At 40.3% G+C, this 15,883-nt stretch overlaps 28 non-coding genes and 41 pseudogenes across 28 annotated transcripts; all 69 read left to right on the top strand.

Annotated features, from left to right (window-relative positions):
• Positions 1-54: 54 nt before the first annotated feature.
• On the top strand, positions 55-173 carry LOC143453596 (5S ribosomal RNA). The gene has a single exon (XR_013115256.1). It is a non-coding gene; the product is annotated as a 5S ribosomal RNA (ribosomal RNA).
• Positions 174-282: 109 nt separating this feature from the next.
• Positions 283-401, top strand: LOC143456787 (5S ribosomal RNA; annotated as a pseudogene).
• A 110-nt stretch (positions 402-511) lies between these two features.
• On the top strand, positions 512-630 carry LOC143455193 (5S ribosomal RNA). The gene has a single exon (XR_013116782.1). It is a non-coding gene; the product is annotated as a 5S ribosomal RNA (ribosomal RNA).
• A 110-nt stretch (positions 631-740) lies between these two features.
• On the top strand, positions 741-859 carry LOC143455703 (5S ribosomal RNA; annotated as a pseudogene).
• Positions 860-969: 110 nt separating this feature from the next.
• Positions 970-1,088, top strand: LOC143456476 (5S ribosomal RNA; annotated as a pseudogene).
• A 110-nt stretch (positions 1,089-1,198) lies between these two features.
• Positions 1,199-1,317, top strand: LOC143455644 (5S ribosomal RNA; annotated as a pseudogene).
• A 110-nt stretch (positions 1,318-1,427) lies between these two features.
• On the top strand, positions 1,428-1,536 carry LOC143456126 (5S ribosomal RNA; annotated as a pseudogene).
• A 110-nt stretch (positions 1,537-1,646) lies between these two features.
• LOC143454282 (5S ribosomal RNA) lies at positions 1,647-1,765 on the top strand. Its single transcript, XR_013115914.1, has one exon. It is a non-coding gene; the product is annotated as a 5S ribosomal RNA (ribosomal RNA).
• A 110-nt stretch (positions 1,766-1,875) lies between these two features.
• Positions 1,876-1,994, top strand: LOC143455568 (5S ribosomal RNA; annotated as a pseudogene).
• A 110-nt stretch (positions 1,995-2,104) lies between these two features.
• Positions 2,105-2,223, top strand: LOC143454975 (5S ribosomal RNA). Its single transcript, XR_013116576.1, has one exon. It is a non-coding gene; the product is annotated as a 5S ribosomal RNA (ribosomal RNA).
• Positions 2,224-2,333: 110 nt separating this feature from the next.
• Positions 2,334-2,452, top strand: LOC143456875 (5S ribosomal RNA; annotated as a pseudogene).
• Positions 2,453-2,562: 110 nt separating this feature from the next.
• LOC143456313 (5S ribosomal RNA) lies at positions 2,563-2,681 on the top strand (annotated as a pseudogene).
• A 110-nt stretch (positions 2,682-2,791) lies between these two features.
• Positions 2,792-2,911, top strand: LOC143455912 (5S ribosomal RNA; annotated as a pseudogene).
• Positions 2,912-3,021: 110 nt separating this feature from the next.
• Positions 3,022-3,140, top strand: LOC143453969 (5S ribosomal RNA). Its single transcript, XR_013115616.1, has one exon. It is a non-coding gene; the product is annotated as a 5S ribosomal RNA (ribosomal RNA).
• Positions 3,141-3,250: 110 nt separating this feature from the next.
• LOC143454202 (5S ribosomal RNA) lies at positions 3,251-3,369 on the top strand. The gene has a single exon (XR_013115837.1). It is a non-coding gene; the product is annotated as a 5S ribosomal RNA (ribosomal RNA).
• A 110-nt stretch (positions 3,370-3,479) lies between these two features.
• Positions 3,480-3,598, top strand: LOC143455790 (5S ribosomal RNA; annotated as a pseudogene).
• Positions 3,599-3,707: 109 nt separating this feature from the next.
• Positions 3,708-3,826, top strand: LOC143456786 (5S ribosomal RNA; annotated as a pseudogene).
• A 110-nt stretch (positions 3,827-3,936) lies between these two features.
• LOC143455649 (5S ribosomal RNA) lies at positions 3,937-4,055 on the top strand (annotated as a pseudogene).
• A 110-nt stretch (positions 4,056-4,165) lies between these two features.
• Positions 4,166-4,284, top strand: LOC143457050 (5S ribosomal RNA; annotated as a pseudogene).
• Positions 4,285-4,394: 110 nt separating this feature from the next.
• Positions 4,395-4,513, top strand: LOC143454410 (5S ribosomal RNA). The gene has a single exon (XR_013116035.1). It is a non-coding gene; the product is annotated as a 5S ribosomal RNA (ribosomal RNA).
• Positions 4,514-4,623: 110 nt separating this feature from the next.
• Positions 4,624-4,742, top strand: LOC143457223 (5S ribosomal RNA; annotated as a pseudogene).
• A 110-nt stretch (positions 4,743-4,852) lies between these two features.
• LOC143456860 (5S ribosomal RNA) lies at positions 4,853-4,971 on the top strand (annotated as a pseudogene).
• A 110-nt stretch (positions 4,972-5,081) lies between these two features.
• LOC143453595 (5S ribosomal RNA) lies at positions 5,082-5,200 on the top strand. Its single transcript, XR_013115255.1, has one exon. It is a non-coding gene; the product is annotated as a 5S ribosomal RNA (ribosomal RNA).
• A 110-nt stretch (positions 5,201-5,310) lies between these two features.
• On the top strand, positions 5,311-5,429 carry LOC143455168 (5S ribosomal RNA). Its single transcript, XR_013116758.1, has one exon. It is a non-coding gene; the product is annotated as a 5S ribosomal RNA (ribosomal RNA).
• A 110-nt stretch (positions 5,430-5,539) lies between these two features.
• Positions 5,540-5,658, top strand: LOC143457194 (5S ribosomal RNA; annotated as a pseudogene).
• Positions 5,659-5,768: 110 nt separating this feature from the next.
• Positions 5,769-5,887, top strand: LOC143456009 (5S ribosomal RNA; annotated as a pseudogene).
• A 110-nt stretch (positions 5,888-5,997) lies between these two features.
• LOC143456644 (5S ribosomal RNA) lies at positions 5,998-6,106 on the top strand (annotated as a pseudogene).
• Positions 6,107-6,216: 110 nt separating this feature from the next.
• On the top strand, positions 6,217-6,336 carry LOC143456118 (5S ribosomal RNA; annotated as a pseudogene).
• A 111-nt stretch (positions 6,337-6,447) lies between these two features.
• Positions 6,448-6,556, top strand: LOC143456536 (5S ribosomal RNA; annotated as a pseudogene).
• A 110-nt stretch (positions 6,557-6,666) lies between these two features.
• On the top strand, positions 6,667-6,785 carry LOC143454517 (5S ribosomal RNA). The gene has a single exon (XR_013116136.1). It is a non-coding gene; the product is annotated as a 5S ribosomal RNA (ribosomal RNA).
• Positions 6,786-6,895: 110 nt separating this feature from the next.
• LOC143455103 (5S ribosomal RNA) lies at positions 6,896-7,014 on the top strand. The gene has a single exon (XR_013116696.1). It is a non-coding gene; the product is annotated as a 5S ribosomal RNA (ribosomal RNA).
• Positions 7,015-7,124: 110 nt separating this feature from the next.
• Positions 7,125-7,243, top strand: LOC143455932 (5S ribosomal RNA; annotated as a pseudogene).
• Positions 7,244-7,353: 110 nt separating this feature from the next.
• On the top strand, positions 7,354-7,472 carry LOC143455868 (5S ribosomal RNA; annotated as a pseudogene).
• A 110-nt stretch (positions 7,473-7,582) lies between these two features.
• On the top strand, positions 7,583-7,701 carry LOC143453968 (5S ribosomal RNA). Its single transcript, XR_013115615.1, has one exon. It is a non-coding gene; the product is annotated as a 5S ribosomal RNA (ribosomal RNA).
• Positions 7,702-7,811: 110 nt separating this feature from the next.
• On the top strand, positions 7,812-7,930 carry LOC143453966 (5S ribosomal RNA). Its single transcript, XR_013115613.1, has one exon. It is a non-coding gene; the product is annotated as a 5S ribosomal RNA (ribosomal RNA).
• A 110-nt stretch (positions 7,931-8,040) lies between these two features.
• LOC143456819 (5S ribosomal RNA) lies at positions 8,041-8,159 on the top strand. The gene has a single exon (XR_013117090.1). It is a non-coding gene; the product is annotated as a 5S ribosomal RNA (ribosomal RNA).
• A 110-nt stretch (positions 8,160-8,269) lies between these two features.
• LOC143456160 (5S ribosomal RNA) lies at positions 8,270-8,388 on the top strand (annotated as a pseudogene).
• A 110-nt stretch (positions 8,389-8,498) lies between these two features.
• LOC143454974 (5S ribosomal RNA) lies at positions 8,499-8,617 on the top strand. The gene has a single exon (XR_013116575.1). It is a non-coding gene; the product is annotated as a 5S ribosomal RNA (ribosomal RNA).
• Positions 8,618-8,727: 110 nt separating this feature from the next.
• LOC143456300 (5S ribosomal RNA) lies at positions 8,728-8,846 on the top strand (annotated as a pseudogene).
• Positions 8,847-8,956: 110 nt separating this feature from the next.
• Positions 8,957-9,075, top strand: LOC143456505 (5S ribosomal RNA; annotated as a pseudogene).
• A 110-nt stretch (positions 9,076-9,185) lies between these two features.
• LOC143455515 (5S ribosomal RNA) lies at positions 9,186-9,305 on the top strand (annotated as a pseudogene).
• Positions 9,306-9,415: 110 nt separating this feature from the next.
• On the top strand, positions 9,416-9,534 carry LOC143455020 (5S ribosomal RNA). The gene has a single exon (XR_013116619.1). It is a non-coding gene; the product is annotated as a 5S ribosomal RNA (ribosomal RNA).
• Positions 9,535-9,644: 110 nt separating this feature from the next.
• On the top strand, positions 9,645-9,763 carry LOC143456807 (5S ribosomal RNA). The gene has a single exon (XR_013117089.1). It is a non-coding gene; the product is annotated as a 5S ribosomal RNA (ribosomal RNA).
• Positions 9,764-9,873: 110 nt separating this feature from the next.
• On the top strand, positions 9,874-9,992 carry LOC143455308 (5S ribosomal RNA). Its single transcript, XR_013116891.1, has one exon. It is a non-coding gene; the product is annotated as a 5S ribosomal RNA (ribosomal RNA).
• A 109-nt stretch (positions 9,993-10,101) lies between these two features.
• Positions 10,102-10,220, top strand: LOC143456785 (5S ribosomal RNA; annotated as a pseudogene).
• A 110-nt stretch (positions 10,221-10,330) lies between these two features.
• LOC143455709 (5S ribosomal RNA) lies at positions 10,331-10,449 on the top strand (annotated as a pseudogene).
• A 110-nt stretch (positions 10,450-10,559) lies between these two features.
• LOC143457109 (5S ribosomal RNA) lies at positions 10,560-10,678 on the top strand (annotated as a pseudogene).
• A 110-nt stretch (positions 10,679-10,788) lies between these two features.
• On the top strand, positions 10,789-10,907 carry LOC143454409 (5S ribosomal RNA). The gene has a single exon (XR_013116034.1). It is a non-coding gene; the product is annotated as a 5S ribosomal RNA (ribosomal RNA).
• Positions 10,908-11,017: 110 nt separating this feature from the next.
• On the top strand, positions 11,018-11,136 carry LOC143456937 (5S ribosomal RNA; annotated as a pseudogene).
• A 110-nt stretch (positions 11,137-11,246) lies between these two features.
• Positions 11,247-11,365, top strand: LOC143456859 (5S ribosomal RNA; annotated as a pseudogene).
• Positions 11,366-11,475: 110 nt separating this feature from the next.
• Positions 11,476-11,594, top strand: LOC143454622 (5S ribosomal RNA). The gene has a single exon (XR_013116235.1). It is a non-coding gene; the product is annotated as a 5S ribosomal RNA (ribosomal RNA).
• Positions 11,595-11,704: 110 nt separating this feature from the next.
• On the top strand, positions 11,705-11,823 carry LOC143455167 (5S ribosomal RNA). The gene has a single exon (XR_013116757.1). It is a non-coding gene; the product is annotated as a 5S ribosomal RNA (ribosomal RNA).
• Positions 11,824-11,933: 110 nt separating this feature from the next.
• On the top strand, positions 11,934-12,052 carry LOC143457046 (5S ribosomal RNA; annotated as a pseudogene).
• Positions 12,053-12,162: 110 nt separating this feature from the next.
• LOC143455014 (5S ribosomal RNA) lies at positions 12,163-12,281 on the top strand. The gene has a single exon (XR_013116613.1). It is a non-coding gene; the product is annotated as a 5S ribosomal RNA (ribosomal RNA).
• Positions 12,282-12,391: 110 nt separating this feature from the next.
• LOC143456055 (5S ribosomal RNA) lies at positions 12,392-12,510 on the top strand (annotated as a pseudogene).
• Positions 12,511-12,620: 110 nt separating this feature from the next.
• Positions 12,621-12,739, top strand: LOC143456366 (5S ribosomal RNA; annotated as a pseudogene).
• Positions 12,740-12,849: 110 nt separating this feature from the next.
• Positions 12,850-12,968, top strand: LOC143455267 (5S ribosomal RNA). Its single transcript, XR_013116852.1, has one exon. It is a non-coding gene; the product is annotated as a 5S ribosomal RNA (ribosomal RNA).
• Positions 12,969-13,078: 110 nt separating this feature from the next.
• LOC143455931 (5S ribosomal RNA) lies at positions 13,079-13,197 on the top strand (annotated as a pseudogene).
• A 110-nt stretch (positions 13,198-13,307) lies between these two features.
• LOC143455867 (5S ribosomal RNA) lies at positions 13,308-13,426 on the top strand (annotated as a pseudogene).
• Positions 13,427-13,536: 110 nt separating this feature from the next.
• LOC143454860 (5S ribosomal RNA) lies at positions 13,537-13,655 on the top strand. The gene has a single exon (XR_013116465.1). It is a non-coding gene; the product is annotated as a 5S ribosomal RNA (ribosomal RNA).
• Positions 13,656-13,765: 110 nt separating this feature from the next.
• LOC143454504 (5S ribosomal RNA) lies at positions 13,766-13,884 on the top strand. Its single transcript, XR_013116123.1, has one exon. It is a non-coding gene; the product is annotated as a 5S ribosomal RNA (ribosomal RNA).
• Positions 13,885-13,994: 110 nt separating this feature from the next.
• LOC143455102 (5S ribosomal RNA) lies at positions 13,995-14,113 on the top strand. The gene has a single exon (XR_013116695.1). It is a non-coding gene; the product is annotated as a 5S ribosomal RNA (ribosomal RNA).
• A 110-nt stretch (positions 14,114-14,223) lies between these two features.
• LOC143456380 (5S ribosomal RNA) lies at positions 14,224-14,342 on the top strand (annotated as a pseudogene).
• Positions 14,343-14,452: 110 nt separating this feature from the next.
• On the top strand, positions 14,453-14,571 carry LOC143456730 (5S ribosomal RNA; annotated as a pseudogene).
• A 110-nt stretch (positions 14,572-14,681) lies between these two features.
• On the top strand, positions 14,682-14,800 carry LOC143457083 (5S ribosomal RNA; annotated as a pseudogene).
• Positions 14,801-14,910: 110 nt separating this feature from the next.
• On the top strand, positions 14,911-15,029 carry LOC143454809 (5S ribosomal RNA). The gene has a single exon (XR_013116416.1). It is a non-coding gene; the product is annotated as a 5S ribosomal RNA (ribosomal RNA).
• Positions 15,030-15,139: 110 nt separating this feature from the next.
• On the top strand, positions 15,140-15,248 carry LOC143457084 (5S ribosomal RNA; annotated as a pseudogene).
• A 110-nt stretch (positions 15,249-15,358) lies between these two features.
• On the top strand, positions 15,359-15,477 carry LOC143457149 (5S ribosomal RNA; annotated as a pseudogene).
• Positions 15,478-15,587: 110 nt separating this feature from the next.
• LOC143454502 (5S ribosomal RNA) lies at positions 15,588-15,706 on the top strand. Its single transcript, XR_013116121.1, has one exon. It is a non-coding gene; the product is annotated as a 5S ribosomal RNA (ribosomal RNA).
• The last annotated feature ends 177 nt before the right edge of the window (positions 15,707-15,883 follow it).

Raw genomic sequence — 15,883 nt, 5'->3', positions numbered from 1 at the left:
TTTCCTATGCAATCGAATTAGAAGTGGAAAGACCATTTTCTTTCTTTTGTTATTGCCTACGACCATACCAGGTTGAGTAGTCCCGATCTCGTTCGATCTCGGAAGTTAAGCAACCTCGGGCCCGGTTAGTACTTGGATGGGTGACCGCCTGGGAATACCGGGTGTTGTAAGCATTTTAGTCATGCTGTATATTTCAATTAAATTTTTAGCAACAATTTGCTTTTTTTATTTCCTATGCAATCGATATAGAATTGAAATTGCCATTTTATTTCTTTTGAAATCGCCTACGACCATACCCGGTTGAGAAGACCTGACCTCGTTCGATCTCGGAAGTTAAGCAACCTCGGGCCCGGTTAGTACTTGGATGGGTGATCGCCTGGGAATAGTGGGTGCTGTAAGCATTTTAGTCATGCTGTATATTTCAATCAAATTTATAACAACTATTTGCTTTTTTGAATTTCCTATGCAATCGAATTAGAAGTGGAAAGACCATTTTCTTTCTTTTGATTTTGCCTACGACCATACCAGGTTGAGTAGACCCGATCTCGTTCGATCTCGGAAGTTAAGTATCCTCGGTCCCGGTTAGTACTTGGATGGGTGACCGCCTGGGAATACCGGGTGTTGTAAGCATTTTAGTCATGCTGTATATTTCAATTAAATTTATAACATCTGTTTGCGTTTTTGAATTTCCTATGCAATCGAATTAGAATTGAAAACGCCATTTTCTTTCTTTTGAAATCACCTACTACCATACCAGGTTGAGTAGACCCGATCTCGTCTGATCTCGGAAGTTAAGCAACCTCGGGCCCGGTTAGTACTTGGATGGGTGATCGCCTGGGAATACCGGGTGCTGTAAGCATTTTAGTCATGCTGTATATTTCAATCAAATTTATAGCAACTATTTGATTTTTTGAATTTCCTATGCAATCGAATTAGAATTGAAAAGGCCATTTTCTTTTATTTGAAATCGCCTACGACCATACCAGTTTGAGTAGACCCGATCTCGTTCGATCTCGGAAGTTAAGCAACTTCGGGCCCTGTTAGTACTTGGATGGGTGACCGCCTGGTAATACCGGGTGTTGTAAGCAGTTTAGTCATGCTGTAACTTTCAATCAAATTTATAGCAACTATTTGATTTTTTGAATTTCCTATGCAATCGAATTAGAATTGAAAAGGCCATTTTCTTTCATTTGAAATCGCCTACGACCATACCAGTTTGAGTAGACCCGATCTCGTTCGATCTCGGAAGTTAAGCAACTTCGGGCCCTGTTAGTACTTGGATGGGTGACCGCCTGGGAATACCGGGTGTTGTAAGCAATTTAGTCATGCTGTATATTTCAATTAAATATATAGCAACTGTTTGTGATTTTGAATTTCCTATGCAAACGAATTATAATTAAAAAAGCCATTTTCTTTCATTTGAATTCGCCTACGACCATACCAGGTTGAGTAGACCCGATCTCGGAAGTTAAGCAACCTCGGGCCCGGTTAGTACTTGGATGGGTGACCGCCTGGGAATACCAGGTGTTGTAAGCATTTTAGTCATGCTGTATATGCCAATTAAAATTATAGCAACTATTTGCGTTTTTGAATTTCGTATGCAATCGAATTATAATTGAAAAAGCCGTTTTCTTTCATTTGAAATTGCCTACCACCATACCAGGTTGAGTAGACCCGATCTCGTTCGATCTCGGAAGTTAAGCAACCTCGGGCCCGGTTAGTACTTGGATGGGTGACCGCCTGGGAATACCGGGTGTTGTAAGCATTTTAGTCATGCTGTATATGTCAATTAAAATTATAGCAACTATTTGCGTTTTTGAATTTCCTATGCAATCGAATTAGAAGTGGAAAGACAATTTTCTTTCATTTGAAATTGCCTACGACCATACCAGGTTGAGTAGACCCGATCTCCTTCGATCTCGGAAGTTATTCAACCTCGGGCCCGATTAGTACTTGGATGGGTGACCGCCTGGGAATACCGGGTGTTGTAAGCATTTTAGTCATGTTATATATTTCAATTAACTTTTTAGCAACTATTTGCTTTTTTGAATTTCCTATGCAATCGAATTAGAATTGAAATTGCCATTTCCTTTCTTTTGAAATCGCCTACGACCATACCAGGTTGAGCAGACCTGATCTCGTTCGATCTCGGAAGTTAAGCAACCTCGGGCCCTGTTAGTACTTGGATGGGTGACCGCCTGGGAATACCGGGTGGTGTAGGCATTTTAGTCATTCTGTATATTTCAATTAAATTTTTTGCAACTGTTTGCGCTTTTGAATGTCCTATGCAATCGAATTAGAATTGAAAAGGCTATTTTTTTTCATTTGAAATCGCCTACGAGCATACCAGGTTGAGTAGACCCGATCTCGTTCGATCTCGGAAGTCAAGCAACCTCGGGACCGGTTAGTACTTGGATGGGTGACTGCCTGGGAATACCGCGTGTTGTAAGCATTTTAGTCGTGCTGTATACTTCAATTAAATTTATAACATCTGTTTGCCTTTTTGAATTTCCTATGCAATCGAATTAGAATTCATACGGCCATTTTCTTTCTTTTGAGATCACCTACGACCATACCAGGTCGAGTAGACCCGATCTCGTTCAATCTCGGAAGTTAAGCAACCTCGGGCCCGGTTAGTACTTGAATGGGTGACCGCCTGGGAATACCGGGTGCTGTAAGCATTTTAGTCATTCTGTATATTTCAATTAAATTTTTAGCAACAATTTGCTTATTTTAATTTCCTATGCAATCGAATTAGAATTGAAATTGCCATTTTCTTTCTTTTGAAATCGCCTACGACCATACCCGGTTGGGAAGACCTGATCTCGTTCGATCTCGGAAGTTAAGCAACCTCGGGCCCTGTTAGTACTTGGATGGGTGACCGCCTGGGAATATTCGGGTGTTGTAAGCATTTTAGTCATGCTGTATATTTCAATCAAATTTATAACAACTATTTGCTTTTTTGAATTTCCTATGCAATCGAATAAGATATAGAAAGACTATTTTCTTCCTTTTGAAATTGTCTACGACCATACCAGGTTGAGTAGACCCGATCTCGTTCGATCTCGGAAGTTAAGCAACCTCGGGCCCGGTTAGTACTTGGATGGGTGACCGCCTGGGAATACCGGGTGCTGTAAACATTTTAGTTATGCTGTATATTTCAATTAAATTTATAGCAACTATTTGCTTTTTTGAATTTCCTATGCAATCGAATTATAATTTAAAAAGCCATTTTCTTTCTTTTGAAATCGCCTACGACCATACCAGGTTGAGCAGACCTGATCTCGTTCGATCTCGGAAGTTAAGCAATCTCGGGCCCGGTTAGTACTTGGATGGGTGACCGCCTGGGAATACCGGGTGTTGTAAGCATTTTAGTCATGCTGTATACTTCAATTAAATTTATAACATCTGTTTGCCATTTTGAATTTCCTATGCAATCGAATTAGAATTCATAAGGCCATTTTCTTTCATTTGAAATCACCTACGACCATACCAGGTTGAGTATACCCGATCTCGTTCGATCTCGGAATTTAAGCAACCACGGGCCCGATTAGTATTTGAATGGGTGACCGCCTGGGAATACCGGGTGCTGTAAGCATTTTAGTCATGCTGTATATTTCAATTAAATTTTTAGCAACAATTTGCTTTTTTTATTTCCTATGCAATCGAATTAGAATTGAAATTGCCATTTTATTTCTTTTGAAATCGCCTACGACCATACCCGGTTGAGAAGACCTGACCTCGTTCGATCTCGGAAGTTAAGCAACCTCGGGCCCGGTTAGTACTTGGATGGGTGATCGCCTGGGAATAGTGGGTGCTGTAAGCATTTTAGTCATGCTGTATATTTCGATTGAATTTTTAGCAACTATTTGTATTTTTAAATTTCCTATGCAATCGAATTAGAATTGAAAAGGCCATTTTCTTTCTTTTGAAATTGCCTACGACCATACCAGGTTGAGTAGACCTGATCTCGTTCGATCTCGGAAGTTAAGCAACCTCGGGCGCGGTTAGTACTTGGATGGGTGACCGCCTGGAAATACCGGGTGTTGTAAGCATTTTAGTCATGCTGTATATTTCAATTAAATTTATAGCAACTGTTGGCTTTTTTGAATTTCTTATGCAATCGAATTAGAATTGGAAAAACCATTTTCTTTCATTTGAAATCGCCTACGACCATACCAGGTTGAGTAGACCCGATCTCGTTCGTTCTCCGAAGTTAAGCAACCTCGGGCCCTGTTAGTACTTGGATGGGTGATCGCCTGGGAATAGTGGGTGGTGTAAGCATTTTAGTCATGCTGTATATTTCAATCAAATTTTTAGCAAGTATTTGCTTTTTTGAATTTCCTATGCAATCGAATTAGAATTGAAAAGGCCATTTTCTTACTTTTGAAATTGCCTACGACCATACCAGGTTGAGTAGTCCCGATCTCGTTCGATCTCGGAAGTTAAGCAAACTCGGGCCCGGTTAGTACTTGGATGGGTGACCGCCTGGGAATACCGGGTGTTGTAAGCATTTTAGTCATGCTGTATACTTCAATTAAATTTATAACATCTGTTTGCCTTTTTGAATTTCCTATGCAATCGAATTAGAAGTGAAAAGTCCATTTTGTTTCTTTTGAAATCACCTACGACCATACCAGGTTGAGTAGACCCGATCTCGTTCAATCTCGGAAGTCAAGCAACCTCGGGGCCGGTTTGTACTTGGATGGGTGACCGCCTGGGAATACCGTGTGTTATAAGCATTTTAGTCATGCTGTATATTTCAATTAAATTTTTAGCAACTATTTGCTTTTTTGAATTTCCTATGCAATCCAATTAGAATTCATAAGGCCATTTTCTTTCTTTTGAGATCACCTACGACGATACCAGGTTGAGTAGACCCGATCTCGTTCGATCTCGGAAGTTAAGCAACCTCGGGCCCGGTTAGTACTTGGATGTGTGATTGCCTGGTAATTTCGGGTGTTGTAAGCATTTTAGTCATGCTGTATATTTCAATCAAATTTATAACAACTACTTGCTTTTTTGAATTTCCTATGCAATCGAATTAGAAGTGGAAAGACCATTTTCTTTCTTTTGATATTGCCTACGACCATACCAGGTTGAGTAGTCCCGATCTCGTTCGATCTCGGAAGTTAAGCAACCTCGGGCCCGGTTAGTACTTGGATGGGTGACCGCCTGGGAATACCGGGTGTTGTAAGCATTTTAGTCATGCTGTATATTTCAATTAAATTTATAACATCTGTTTGCGTTTTTGAATTTCCTATGCAATCGAATTAGAATTGAAAAAGCCATTTTCTTTCTTTTGAAATCACCTACTACCATACCAGGTTGAGTAGACCCGATCTCGTCTGATCTCGGAAGTTAAGCAACCTCGGGCCCGGTTAGTACTTGGATGGGTGACCGCCTGGGAATACCGGGTGCTGTAAGCATTTTAGTCATGCTGTATATTTCAATTAAATTTTTAGCAACTATTTGCTTTTTTGAATTTCTTATGCAATCGAATTAGAATTGAAAAGGCCATTTTCTTTCATTTGAAATCGCCCACGACCATACCAGGTTGAGTAGACCTGATCTCGTTCGATCTCGGGGGTTAAGCAACCTCGGGCCCGGTTAGTACTTGGATGTGTGATTGCCTGGTAATACCGGGTGTTGTAAGCATTTTATTCATGCTGTAATTTTCAATCAAAATTATAGCAACTATTTGATTTTTTGAATTTCCTATGCAAACGAATTAGAATTGAAAAGGCCATTTTCTTTCATTTGAAATCGCCTACGACCATACCAGTTTGAGTAGACCCGATCTGGTTCGATCTCGGAAGTTAAGCAACCTCGGGCCTTGTTAGTACTTGGATGGGTGACCGCCTGGGAATACCGGGTGTTGTAAGCGATTTAGTCATGCTGTATATTTCAATTAAATATATAGCAACTGTTTGTGATTTTGAATTTCCTATGCAAACGAATTATAATTAAAAAAGCCATTTTCTTTCATTTGAATTCGCCTACGACCATACCAGGTTGAGTAGACCCGATCTCGGAAGTTAAGCAACTTCGGGCCCGGTTAGTACTTGGATGGGTGACCGCCTGGGAATACCGGGTGTTGTAAGCATTTTAGTCATGCTGTATATGCCAATTAAAATTATAGCAACTATTTGCTTTTTTGAATTTCCTATGCAGTCGAATTATAATTGAAAAATCCGTTTTCTTTCATTTGAAATTGCCTACCACCATACCGGGTTCGAGTAGACCCGATCTCGTTCGATCTCGGAAGGTAAGCAACCTCGGGCCCGGTTAGTACTTGGATGGGTGACCGCCTGGGAATACCGGGTGTTGTAAGCACTTTAGTCATGCTGTATATTTCAAATAAATATATAGCAACTGTTTGTGATTTTGAATTTCCTATGCAAACGAATTATAACTAAAAAAGCCATTTTCTTTCTTTTTGAAATCGCCTACGACCATACCAGGTTGAGTATACCCGATCTCGGAAGTTAAGCAACCTCGGGCCCGGTTAGTACTTGGATGGGTGACCGCCTGGGAATACAGGGTGTTGTAAGCATTTTAGTCATGCTGTATACTTCAATTAAAATTATAGGAACTATTTGCGTTTTTGAATTTCCTATGCAATCGAATTAGAAGTGGAATAACCATTTTCTTTCTTTTGAAATTGCCTACGACCATACCAGGTTGAGTAGACCCGATCTCGTTTGATCTCGGAAGTTAAGCAACCTCGGGCCCGGTTAGTACTTGGATGAGTGACCGCCTGGGAATACCGGGTGTTGTAAGCATTTTAGTCATGTTATATATTTCAATTAAATTTTTTGCAACTATTTGCTTTTTTGAATTTCCTATGCAATCGAATTAGAATTGAAATTGCCATTTCCTTTCTTTTGAAATCGCCTACGACCATACCAGGTTGAGCAGACCTGATCTCGTTCGATCTCGGAAGTTAAGCAACCTCGGGCCCTGTTAGTACTTGGGTGGGTGACCGCCTGGGAATACCGGGTGGTGTAGGCATTTTAGTCATGCTGTATGTTTCAATTAAATTTATTGCAACTGTTTGCGTTTTTGAATGTCCTATGCAATCTAATTAGAATTGAAAAGGCCATTTTCTTTCATTTGAAATCGCCTACGAGCATACCAGGTTGAGTAGACCCGATCTCGTTCGATCTCGGAAGTTAAGCAACCTCGGGACCGGTTAGTACTTGGATGGGTGACTGCCTGGGAATACCGGGTGTTGTAAGCAATTTAGTCATGCTGTATACTTCAATTAAATTTATAACATCTGTTTGCCTTTTTGAATTTCCTATGCAATCGAATTAGAATTCATACGGCCATTTTCTTTCTTTTGAGATCACCTACGACCATACCAGGTCTGGTAGACCCGATCTCGTTCGATCTCGGAAGTTAAGCAACCTCGGGCCCGGTTAGTACTTGAATGGGTGACCGCCTGGGAATACCGGGTGCTGTAAGCATTTTAGTCATGCTGTATATTTCAATCAAATTTATACCAACTATTTGCTTTTTTAAATTTCCTATGCAATCGAATAAGATATGGAAAGACTATTTTCTTCCTTTTGAAATTGTCTACGACCATACCAGGTTGAGTAGACCCGATCTCGTTCGATCTCGGAAGTTAAGCAACCTCGGGCCCGGTTAGTACTTGGATGGGTGACCGCCTGGGAATACCGGGTGCTGTAAACATTTTAGTCATGCTGTATATTTCAATTAAATTTATAGCAACTATTTGATTTTTTGAATTTCCTATGCAATCGAATAAGATATGGAAAGACTATTTTCTTTCTTTTGAAATTGTCTACGACCATACCAGGTTGAGTAGACCCGATCTCGTTCGATCTCGGAAGTTAAGCAACCTCGGGCCCGGTTAGTACTTGGATGGGTGACCGCCTGGGAATACCGGGTGCTGTAAACATTTTAGTTATGCTGTATATTTCAATTAAATTTATAGCAACTATTTGCTTTTTTGAATTTCCTATGCAATCGAATTATAATTTAAAAAGCCATTTTCTTTCTTTTGAAATCGCCTACGACCATACCAGGTTGAGCAGACCCGATCTCGTTCGATCTCGGAAGTTAAGCAACCTCGGGCCCGGTTAGTACTTGGATGGGTGACCGCCTGGGAATACCGGGTGTTGTAAGCATTTTAGTCATGCTGTATATGTCAATTAAAATTATAGCAACTATTTGCGTTTTTGAATTTCCTATGCAATCGAATTAGAAGTGGAAAGACCATTTTCTTTCTTTTGAAATTGCCTACGACCATACCAGGTTGAGTAGAACCGATCTCCTTCGATCTCGGAAGTTATTCAACCTCGGGCCCGGTTAGTACTTGGATGGGTGACCGCCTGGGAATACCGGGTGTTGTAAGCATTTTAGTCATGTTATATATTTCAATTAACTTTTTAGCAACTATTTGCTTTTTTGAATTTCCTATGCAATCGAATTAGAATTGAAATTGCCATTTCCTTTCTTTTGAAATCGCCTACGACCATACCAGGTTGAGCAGACCTGATCTCGTTCGATCTCGGAAGTTAAGCAACCTCGGGCCCTGTTAGTACTTGGATGGGTGACCGCCTGGGAATACCGGGTGGTGTAGGCATTTTAGTCATGCTGTATATTTCAATTAAATTTTTTGCAACTGTTTGCGCTTTTGAATGTCCTATGCAATCGAATTAGAATTGAAAAGGCCATTTTCTTTCATTTGAAATCGCCTACGAGCATACCAGGTTGAGTAGACCCGATCTCGTTCGATCTCGGAAGTCAAGCAACCTCGGGACCGGTTAGTACTTGGATGGGTGACTGCCTGGGAATACCGGGTGTTGTAAGCATTTTAGTCGTGCTGTATACTTCAATTAAATTTATAACATCTGTTTGCCTTTTTGAATTTCCTATGCAATCGAATTAGAATTCATACGGCCATTTTCTTTCTTTTGAAATCACCTACGACCATACCAGGTCGAGTAGACCCGATCTCGTTCGATCTCGGAAGTTAAGCAACCTCGGGGCCGGTTAGTACTTGAATGGGTGACCGCCTGGGAATACCGGGTGCTGTAAGCATTTTAGTCATTCTGTATATTTCAATTAAATTTTTAGCAACAATTTGCTTATTTTAATTTCCTATGCAATCGAATTAGAATTGAAATTGCCATTTTCTTTCTTTTGAAATCGCCTACGACCATACCCGGTTGGGAAGACCTGATCTCGTTCGATCTCGGAAGTTAAGCAACCTCGGGCCCTGTTAGTACTTGGATGGGTGACCGCCTGGGAATATTCGGTTGTTGTAAGCATTTTAGTCATGCTGTATATTTCAATCAAATTTATAACAACTATTTGCTTTTTTGAATTTCCTATGCAATCGAATAAGATATAGAAAGACTATTTTCTTCTTTTTGAAATTGTCTACGACCATACCAGGTTGAGTAGACCCGTTCTCGTTCGATCTCGGAAGTTAAGCAACCTCGGGCCCGGTTAGTACTTGGATGGGTGACCGCCTGGGAATACCGGGTGCTGTAAACATTTTAGTTATGCTGTATATTTCAATTAAATTTATAGCAACTATTTGCTTTTTTGAATTTCCTATGCAATCGAATTATAATTTAAAAAGCCATTTTCTTTCTTTTGAAATCGCCTACGACCATACCAGGTTGAGCAGACCCGATCTCGTTCGATCTCGGAAGTTAAGCAACCTCGGGCCCGGTTAGTACTTGGATGGGTGACCGCCTGGGAATACCGGGTGTTGTAAGCATTTTAGTCATGCTGTATATGTCAATTAAAATTATAGCAACTATTTGCGTTTTTGAATTTCCTATGCAATCGAATTAGAAGTGGAAAGACCATTTTCTTTCTTTTGAAATTGCCTACGACCATACCAGGTTGAGTATACCCGATCTCGTTCGATCTCGGAATTTAAGCAACCACGGGCCCGATTAGTATTTGAATGGGTGACCGCCTGGGAATACCGGGTGCTGTAAGCATTTTAGTCATGCTGTATATTTCAATTAAATTTTTAGCAACAATTTGCTTTTTTTATTTCCTATGCAATCGAATTAGAATTGAAATTGCCATTTTATTTCTTTTGAAATCGCCTACGACCATACCCGGTTGAGAAGACCTGACCTCGTTCGATCTCGGAAGTTAAGCAACCTCGGGCCCGGTTAGTACTTGGATGGGTGATCGCCTGGGAATAGTGGGTGCTGTAAGCATTTTAGTCATGCTGTATATTTCGATTGAATTTTTAGCAACTATTTGTATTTTTGAATTTCCTATGCAATCGAATTAGAATTGAAAAGGCCATTTTCTTTCTTTTGAAATTGCCTACAACCATACCAGGTTGAGTAGACCTGATCTCGTTCGATCTCGGAAGTTAAGCAACCTCGGGCGCGGTTAGTACTTGGATGGGTGACCGCCTGGAAATACCGGGTGTTGTAAGCATTTTAGTCATGCTGTATATTTCAATTAAATTTATAGCAACTGTTGGCTTTTTTGAATTTCTTATGCAATCGAATTAGAATTGGAAAGACCATTTTCTTTCATTTGAAATCGCCTACGACCATACCAGGTTGAGTAGACCCGATCTCGTTCGTTCTCCGAAGTTAAGCAACCTCGGGCCCTGTTAGTACTTGGATGGGAGATCGCCTGGGAATAGTGGGTGGTGTAAGCATTTTAGTCATGCTGTATATTTCAATCAAATTTTTAGCCAGTATTTGCTTTTTTGAATTTCCTATGCAATCGAATTAGAATTGAAAAGGCCATTTTCTTACTTTTGAAATTGCCTACGACCATACCAGGTTGAGTAGTCCCGATCTCGTTCGATCTCGGAAGTTAAGCAAACTCGGGCCCGGTTAGTACTTGGATGGGTGACCGCCTGGGAATACCGGGTGTTGTAAGCATTTTAGTCATGCTGTATACTTCAATTAAATTTATAACATCTGTTTGCCTTTTTGAATTTCCTATGCAATCGAATTATAATTGAAAAGTCCATTTTCTTTCTTTTGAAATCACCTACGACCATACCAGGTTGAGTAGACCCGATCTCGTTCGATCTCGGAAGTCAAGCAACCTCGGGGCCGGTTTGTACTTGGATGGGTGACCGCCTGGGAATACCGTGTGTTATAAGCATTTTAGTCATGCTGTATATTTCAATTAAATTTTTAGCAACTATTTGCTTTTTTGAATTTCCTATGCAATCCAATTAGAATTCATAAGGCCATTTTCTTTCTTTTGAGATCACCTACGACGATACCAGGTTGAGTAGACCCGATCTCGTTCGATCTCGGAAGTTAAGCAACCTCGGGCCCGGTTAGTACTTGGATGTGTGATTGCCTGGTAATTTCGGGTGTTGTAAGCATTTTAGTCATGCTGTATATTTCAATCAAATTTATAACAACTACTTGCTTTTTTGAATTTCCTATGCAATCGAATTAGAAGTGGAAAGACCATTTTCTTTCTTTTGATATTGCCTACGACCATACCAGGTTGAGTAGACCCGATCTTGTTCGATCTCGGAAGTCAAGCAACCTCGGGCCCGGTTAGTACTTGGATGGGTGACCGCCTGGGAATACCGGGTGTTGTAAGCATTTTAGTCATGCTGTATATTTCAATTAAATTTATAACATCTGTTTGCTTTTTTGAATTTCCTATGCAATCGAATTAGAATTGAAAAAGCCATTTTCTTTCTTTTGAAATCACCTACTACCATACCAGGTTGAGTAGACCCGATCTCGTCTGATCTCGGAAGTTAAGCAACCTCGGGCCCGGTTAGTACTTGGATGGGTGACCGCCTGGGAATACCGGGTGCTGTAAGCATTTTAGTCATGCTGTATATTTCAATTAAATTTTTAGCAACTATTTGCTTTTTTGAATTTCCTATGCAATCGAATTAGAATTGAAAAGGCCATTTTCTTTCATTTGAAATCGCCCACGACCATACCAGGTTGAGTAGACCTGATCTCGTTCGATCTCGGAGGTTAAGCAACCTCGGGCCCGGTTAGTACTTGGATGTGTGATTGCCTGGTAATACCGGGTGTTGTAAGCATTTTAGTCAGGCTGTAATTTTCAATCAAAATTATAGCAACTATTTGATTTTTTGAATTTCCTATGCAAACGAATTAGAATTGAAAAGGCCATTTTCTTTCATTTGAAATCGCCTACGACCATACCAGTTTGAGTAGACCCGATCTGGTTCGATCTCGGAAGTTAAGCAACCTCGGGCCCGGTTAGTACTTGGATGGGTGACCGCCTGGGAATACCGGGTGTTGTAAGCATTTTAGTCATGCTGTATATGCCAATTAAAATTATAGCAACTATTTGCTTTTTTGAATTTCCTATGCAGTCGAATTATAATTGAAAAATCCGTTTTCTTTCATTTGAAATTGCCTACCACCATACCGGGTTGAGTAGACCCGATCTCGTTCGATCTCGGAAGGTAAGCAACCTCGGGCCCGGTTAGTACTTGGATGGGTGACCGCCTGGGAATACAGGGTGTTGTAAGCATTTTAGTCATGCTGTATACTTCAATTAAAATTATAGGAACTATTTGCGTTTTTGAATTTCCTATGCAATCGAATTAGAAGTGGAATAACCATTTTCTTTCTTTTGAAATTGCCTACGACCATACCAGGTTGAGTAGACCCGATCTCGTTCGATCTTGTAAGTTAAGCAACCTCGGGCCCGGTTAGTACTTGGATGAGTGACCGCCTTGGAATACCGGGTGTTGTAAGCATTTTAGTCATGTTATATATTTCAATTAAATTTTTAGCAACTAATTGCTTTTTTGAATTTCCTATGCAATCGAATTAGAATTGAAATTGCCATTTCCTTTCTTTTGAAATCGCCTACGACCATACCAGGTTGAGCAGACCTGATCTCGTTTGATCTCGGAAGTTAAGCAACCTCGGGCCCTGTTAGTACTTGGGTGGGTGACCGCCTGGGAATACCGGGTGGTGTAGGCATTTTAGTCATGCTGTATATTTCAATTAAATTTATTGCAACTGTTTGCGTTTTTGAATGTCCTATGCAATCTAATTAGAATTGAAAAGGCCATTTTCTTTCATTTGAAATCGCCTACGAGCATACCAGGTTGAGTAGACCCGATCTCGTTCGATCTCGGAAGTTAAGCAACCTCGGGACCGGTTAGTACTTGGATGGGTGACTGCCTGGGAATACCGGGTGTTGTAAGCAATTTAGTCATGCTGTATACTTCAATTAAATTTATAACATCTGTTTGCCTTTTTGAATTTCCTATGCAATCGAATTAGAATTCATACGGCCATTTTCTTTCTTTTGAGATCACCTACGACCATACCAGGTCTGGTAGACCCGATCTCGTTCGATCTCGGAAGTTAAGCAACCTCGGGCCCGGTTAGTACTTGAATGGGTGACCGCCTGGGAATACCGGGTGCTGTAAGCATTTTAGTCATGCTGTATATTTCAATCAAATTTATACCAACTATTTGCTTTTTTGAATTTCCTATGCAATCGAATAAGATATGGAAAGACTATTTTCTTCCTTTTGAAATTGTCTACGACCATACCAGGTTGAGTAGACCCGATCTCGTTCGATCTCGGAAGTTAAGCAACCTCGGGCCCGGTTAGTACTTGGATGGGTGACCGCCTGGGAATACCGGTTGCTGTAAACATTTTAGTCATGCTGTATATTTCAATTAAATTTATAGCAACTATTTGATTTTTTGAATTTCCTATGCAATCGAATAAGATATGGAAAGACTATTTTCTTCCTTTTGAAATTGTCTACGACCATACCAGGTTGAGTAGACCCGATCTCGTTCGATCTCGGAAGTTAAGCAACCTCGGGCTCGGTTAGTACTTGGATGGGTGACCGCCTGGGAATACCGGGTGCTGTAAACATTTTAGTCATGCTGTATATTTCAATTAAATTTATAGCAACTATTTGCTTTTTTGAATTTCCTATGCAATCGAATTATAATTTAAAAAGCCATTTTCTTTCTTTTGAAATCGCCTACGACCATACCAGGTTGAGCAGACCTGATCTCGTTCGATCTCGGAAGTTAAGCAACCTCGGGCCCTGTTAGTACTTGGGTGGGTGACCGCCTGGGAATACCGGGTGGTGTAGGCATTTTAGTCATGCTGTATATTTCAATTAAATTTATTGCAACTGTTTGCGTTTTTGAATGTCCTATGCAATCTAATTAGAATTGAAAAGGCCATTTTCTTTCATTTGAAATCGCCTACGAGCATACCAGGTTGAGTAGACCCGAACTCGTTCGATCTCGGAAGTTAAGCAACCTCGGGACCGGTTAGTACTTGGATGGGTGACTGCCTGGGAATACCGGGTGTTGTAAGCAATTTAGTCATGCTGTATACTTCAATTAAATTTATAACATCTGTTTGCCTTTTTGAATTTCCTATGCAATCGAATTAGAATTCATACGGCCATTTTCTTTCTTTTGAGATCACCTACGACCATACCAGGTTGAGAAGACCTGACCTCGTTCGATCTCGGAAGTTAAGCAACCTCGGGCCCGGTTAGTACTTGGATGGGTGACCGTCTGAGAATACCTGTTGTTATAAGCAATTTAGTCATGCTGTATATTTCAATAAAATTAAAAGAAACTGTTTGTGATTTTGAATTTCCTATGCAATCGAATTATAATTAAAAAATCTATTTTCTTTCATTTGAAAACTCCTACGACCATACCAGGTTGAGCAGACTTGATCTCGTTCGATCTCGGAAGTTAAGCAATCTCGGGCCCGGTTAGTACTTGGATGGGTGATTGCCGGGTAATACCGGGTGTTGTAAGCATTTTAGTCATGCTGTATCTTTCAATCAAATTTATTGCAACTATTTGCTTTTTTGAATGTCCTATGCAATCTAATTAGAATTGGAAAGACCATTTTATTCCATTTGAAATCGACTACGACCATACCAGGTTGAGTAAACCCGATCTCGTTCGATCTCGGAAGTTAAGCAACCTCGGGCCCGGTTAGTACTTGGATGGGTGACCGACTGGGAATACTGGGTGTTGTAAGCAATTTAGTCATGTTGTATATTTCAATTAAATATATAGCAATTGTTTGTGATTTTGAATTTCCTATGCAATTGAATTATAATTAAAAAAGCCATTTTCTTTCATTTGAAATCGCCTAAGACCATACCAGGTTGAGTAGACCCGATCTCGGAAGTTAAGCAACCTCGGGCCCAGTTAGTACTTGGATGGGTGACCGCCTGGGAATACCTGGTGTTGTAAGCATTTTAGTCATGCTGTATATTTCAATCAAATTTATAACAACTATTTTCTATTTTGAAATTCCTATGCAATCGAATTAGAATTGGAAAGACCATTTTATTTCATTTGAAATCGTCTACGACCATACCAGGTTGAGTAGACCCAATCTCGTTCGATCTCGGAAGTTAAGCAACATCGGGCCCGGATAGTACTTGGATGGGTGATCGCCTGGGAATAGTGGGTGCTGTAAGCATTTTAGTCATGCTGTATATTTCGATTAAAATTTTACCAACTATTTGCTTTTTTGAATTTCCTATGCAATCGAATTAGAATTCATAAATCCATTTTCTTTCTTTTGAAATTGCCTACAACCATACCAGGTTGAGTAGACCCGATCTCCTTCGATCTCGGAAGTTAAGCAACCTCGGGCCCGGTTAGTACTTGGATGGTTGACCGCCTGGGAATACCGGGTGTTGTAAGCATTTTAGTCATGCCGTATATTTCAATTAAATTTATAACATCTGTTTGCCTTTTTCAATTTCTTATGCAATCGAATTAAAATTGAAAAGGCCATTTTCTTTATTTTGAAATCACCTACGACCATATCAGGTTGAATAGATACGATCTCGGAAGTTAAGCAACCTCGGACCCGGTTAGTA

Source organism: Clavelina lepadiformis, chromosome 4, assembly GCF_947623445.1.
Source record: "Clavelina lepadiformis chromosome 4, kaClaLepa1.1, whole genome shotgun sequence".
Taxonomy (NCBI): Eukaryota; Metazoa; Chordata; class Ascidiacea; order Aplousobranchia; family Clavelinidae; genus Clavelina; species Clavelina lepadiformis.
This window is presented reverse-complemented; position numbering and strand designations above follow the sequence as displayed.